Source organism: Battus philenor, unplaced genomic scaffold, assembly GCF_028537555.1.
Source record: "Battus philenor isolate CCGP_79_NKW_IND1 unplaced genomic scaffold, ilBatPhil1.0.hap1 SCAF_50, whole genome shotgun sequence".
Classification (NCBI taxonomy): domain Eukaryota; kingdom Metazoa; phylum Arthropoda; class Insecta; order Lepidoptera; family Papilionidae; genus Battus; species Battus philenor.
Window position 1 is genome coordinate 71,418 of NW_027181716.1, and position 5,389 is coordinate 76,806.

Below are 5,389 nucleotides of genomic sequence, written 5' to 3' on the forward strand. Positions count from 1 at the left end.
ATAACTTAAACTCCGAGGCTCGTTTAGAAAATAATAATCCAGTACAGATTAAAGTATATCTCTTCAGCGAAATAATGTTTGTGATTAATAGCAATATTCACTATTGCTTTATTTTAGTTTTTCCTGTTAAACTATAACATATTTAAAATACTATAGACGCTACATAAATTGCAAGGTCGACTAATGTAAAATTTTGACCATTTTATTAGAGAGAAATTTATCATATGTTTTAATATATTTATACTCAATATAAAACTAATATGTAACACTAAAAATACGACATAAATATTTATCACACTAACTAAATAAAACATGAATATCAACAGGTTTTGGTGTCTAGTTTAAAATATAGCAATATCTGGTAAACAATGCTCTCCATAATAAATAGTTTATGGTGTATGTAAATCAATAAAAATACAAGACTGTGTATATAATTACACGTGTGTCTGAAAAACATGAACTGTTTTGTACTACTGATGAAGGGTGATTAGTTATAGGTGTTAAAAGCTTTCAAATGGTGATTGTATAGATCATTTGATGTCAATTAACCTATGTACATTTTTTTACTAAAACAGGTTTAGGAAATAGTAAATAGCACAATGATAATCTAGTAAAATAAAACGTATTTAAAATTCAGATTAATAAATAGTACATAAAATTAATTATTATTTACTATCTATCGCTGTAAGCTTTGTAATGCCAGAAGTTATTGAGCCGTCGCTTTCCCATAGAAAAGAATAGGAGGGATTTATCTACAAAAAAATGTAATTATAAACAAGTGTAAAAACTTTAAATCTTTTTTCTGATTAAGGAGCTATACATTCATTCATTTGTAATACTTTTACGCCTGGAACCAATCACCCTGTATACTAATATTTAGTTAAAACCAACAATTGATGGTATATAAGCGGTTTTGCCATTGAAAAATGCCGTTCAGCCGTCGGCATTTACAACACCAATGACCTTTTTTGATATAAACTTTGCTGAAATTTCACCTGCCGCTTTTAAGATAATAGCAATTAACTAAATAAAAGTTCGGCTCTTTTGGAGGAACTTGATTCGGCGCGTTAAACTAGTATTATCGAGCCTAGTTACTGTATGGAGCGTCTGCCTAAGATATCTAAGAGTTTGACGGCCTTTCAATGCGATAAAACTGTAGTACTGTCCTGTACTCTCCGTACCGATGCCTCCCGGATAACCTTCGGGCTTAGCCACCCTGAAAGAGGTTTTAGAGCAAGCACTTACTGCACTCCGTCCCGTCGAACTCGCGGAATTTGTAAATGCCTCTTGGGCGGGAATGTACCTTTACCAAGTGTGAGGTAACTGAATTTGTGAAGTTTTTAAGACCCTCGGTTCTAAACGTTACAATATTTTAAAACGATCTTGAGTTTTGTATTTTTATATAACAATAATGTGTTCAAAAAGTAAAGTTAACTTGTTTATTACATGTAAATTCTTTGTTTATTCTTCCAAATCAATTTCATCCGTATCAAAGTAATCCCCTTCCGATAAAACGCACTTTTGCCAACGCTTATTCCAGTATTCGAAATATTCAGAATAACCTTTTTCAGGAATAGCCTTCAAGACCTTTTTTGATACAGTTTTTATCGAATAACTGTGATGTTTTTGTCTTGGCCTTTCTATTGTTAAATTTGGAAAATTCTACAGGATGCTCAGCTCAGCTCATTTGCTGTCAATGTATGGCAAACTTTATCTAAAATCAATGATCTCCTAAATAATAAATACCTTAATGATAATATAGTCGTCGTTTCAGCCCAAAGACGCTCACTGCAAGGCGTAGGCCTCCCCCAAAGATATCTATGAGGGGATATTGCATAATCGCCTCATTCGGCGCCCGGGTTGGCGATCGCAGTGTGGTATTATCCAATAACATCCCCTGATAACTTTTTGTGGTCAGTAGCAATGTTATATAATTAATGCACAAAGTGTGAGTTAGATAGGATAGAGACAAGATACTGGAATCGAACTCGCGACCTGCGACCACAAGCCTCAGTCCTCTACAGCTGGGCTACCACTGCTCAGTGATAATAACATAGTTAACAAATACAAAGCGTTTTCAAAATTCAGATTAGGGTCCACGTATTAATATTAATTATTGTTTATATGTCCCTTCCTAAAGTTTGAAGTTATTGGTCTGTTGGATCCAATTAAATAAATATCGCTTTATACAGGTTGATTGGAAATTGTTGCAAACCATTGATTGATTTTTGCTGTAATTTGCGTACATTGTCTTTAATCTATTGACGTGTAATTTATCATCCTTTGTGTGTATGGGTTTGCATTTGGTTTTTTTTCCACTAGTTTTGTTTACCATAATTTCTATTGTATACTTAATAGTATACAAATAGTGCTTTTTTGTATTTTTTTTATTTTTCTTCACGATTGGATTACGTTATGTAATCTGTTTTAAAATAATATGTCATCATGACACTGGTAATTATAACGACATTATAATAGTCTTTTACTTTAAGCTTTTTGACGGTTTTCTGATAAAACTATAACGAATTCTTTGGTTCGCGAACTTAAAATAATAACTTTTTTCTTTTCTTATTATATATATGTATATATTTATATATTTATATATATCTTGTAAGACTGTTAAACATTCTGTATAAGTTGAGTAACTTTTTTCTATATACCCTATATAATCCTCTTGTTAGTCCACACAGTCTAAAAAATGCTAAAGGCGGAAGCTTATGATTACCGTTTGTTATGTAAGGCACCTATTATTGTATAACTAATTTTAGAGTTTCTTTCGCATTGCCTATTTTTTAATTTTAGGAGGAAAAATAAAACAATTGAAGTCTTTATTGTCTTTATAATTTATACAATTTATTAAATTATTGCAGTATGGCAGTGTATTCAATATTGAATATCACATAATTATATTAAGGTTATATAAAGAAGGCATTTTTTTGTACTTTTAATATTATAATGTAATGATTTCTATATACTAATTTGTTATTACATCTATAGTTAAAATATAAGTGTAGATATTAATAAACCTCACTACATATGACTGTGATAATAAATTAATATAATTATTATTTCATAACCTAGTAACTTAGAGTAAGTTATATATGCGCTACCTTGGAAAAACCAAAACTTTTTTTAGCTACGCGGCGCAGTTGTATTACTTTGTCTCGAAAACCGCGATGCAGCGCTTTTGCGCTGCAAGTTTCATTGTGTGTTGCTCCTTGGGAGCGTAGCGGTGTGATGGTAATAAATTTATTTTCATACATTATATATAAACCAGAAGTACACGCTGCAGAAAGGCACATTATACCGTGGACTATTTTTGGTTGATATAGGTTCCATACATTTTAGCTTTAATATTTCCGCAGTTGGACACAGTCACACATTTCAGGTTGGGAGTGGCCTGGATCCAGCGCCTTCCGACCACCTTGATACCGCCTGCTCACCTTGTGGTTGGACATCCTACGCTGCATTTGCCGATCTGCGCTCTATACTCCAGAACAAGGCCACAGCGGCTACTTGTTCTGCATGCTATGTGGGCTATTGGTAAATACCTCCTACTATAATTTAAAAGAATTTTAAGAGACAATAAAGCTTCGGAATGAATTGATCTATTATTGTATCTAGGATATTGTTAAGGTGAATATAAAAAGAACTTTCTAAGTTTGTTATGAGCTTTTTAAAGATCAGTTTGCGTTTGGAACCCTCGTAGCTTTAAGTTGAAAGATGCCATCATAGGGCAATTCAAACGTTAAAATTCTTACGCCGCCTACATAACATACATAATTTTTATATTAAAGCGCAAGGGTTAAACTCGTGTCGAGTCCATTTTAGAATAGCCAATTTCAAATCAAATTGACTCTATTTGGGACGTGGGCCCCACATTGGGAAACACTGGGTTATAGTTAATGATTTTTTATTTATTTAATGGAATCAGGCGTTACCTTACGGTAGTCCATCCTAAGTAAGAAAAGGACCAACATTTAGCCACTTCCGCACATGCAGTGGTAGCAGTGGTAGGTCCCACTCTGTGTTTGGCACTAATCAGTGTAACGTAACTCCTGAAGATACCCCGTAGAGGGGTGGAACACGTGTTGAGTGGTTTAGCGGTGGCGGTTGTGTAATCCGCGTTGTTTGCCGGATACGCATTTATCAGCGGGCTGGCGGGCGGTGCACTTTGTTGCACGACTACCACTGCATGTGCGGAAGTGGCTAAATATTGGTCCTTTTCTTATATAGTTAATGATTCTAAATGGAAAAAGCAATCCGTTGATTCGGTAACCATTAGTAGTATGTTGCGGCTCCGAGTCGACGCTTCTCCGGGGGCTGTCTAGCTTCTCTACCTTAAAAGAAGCCTTAGGCTAGGCGCCTTCTGCGATCTGCCACCTGATACTCTCGGTATGTAGCGGCAGTCATTATCATTTTAGATGTGGACGGTCCACAGCTGAGTAAAGACCTCCCTCATAGAATGACGATAGTAAGCAGCTAGTATCCAGCATTTTCCGGTAACTTTAACGAGGTCGTCTGACTACCTGATCAGAAGACTTTATACGCTACGCTTACCGGTCTGTAGTCTACTCCAGAACCTTAAGGTCCCTGTGGATAGTAAAATAGATAAATAAATGTTAGAGATACATAAGGATACAGGAACATAGCACCTGGGACTATCAACCTAATATCAGTTATATTATTTTCGACATTAGAAATTGTCATCTTATATCCCGGATATATTTTATTAATCAATATACAACTGTTCAAAACACAAAGGAGATGATTGCCTTAGTTACATGATAATCAATAAAATTGATCGTATTTTTTTGCAATTACATACAAACGCCAATATTGAGCCGCATACAATATCAAGATAATAACCGTACTCATACCGCCACGTGGCCCAATTAGAACGAATATTTTTAGACGTTTCAAGGTTCAATAAAATCAATAAAACAACGTGCTGCAATCTTTAACTACTTATAAACTAGTAACCAGTTTATTATTTTTTAATTCGGTAATTTTCTAGAAGACTAGTGAATTATTTGACCATCAATAATATACAATGAGCAAAAAAATTTTTTGTGTATCTAAAACTCGAGTGGTTAACAAATCTTTCCTTAGAAAGTCATTGCCGGTATACACTTTTTCAATAGGATCCCAAATAATGTTCAGAAAGGTTCTATGGCTGGATCAAATTCTGAACAAAACTTTATTCAAAGTCATTATTAGTCAAAGAACGTTTGTGTACCAAGGGTGATTCTTCTTTTCAGCCGATGGACGTCCAATGTAAGGCATTGGCCTCGTGACAGAAATCGCCACGATGACCAGTCTTCTTAGTCTTCAGCGACCACTTGCGACATAAACTATGCCGTTGGTCTACCTAGTGGAGGTTAGTACT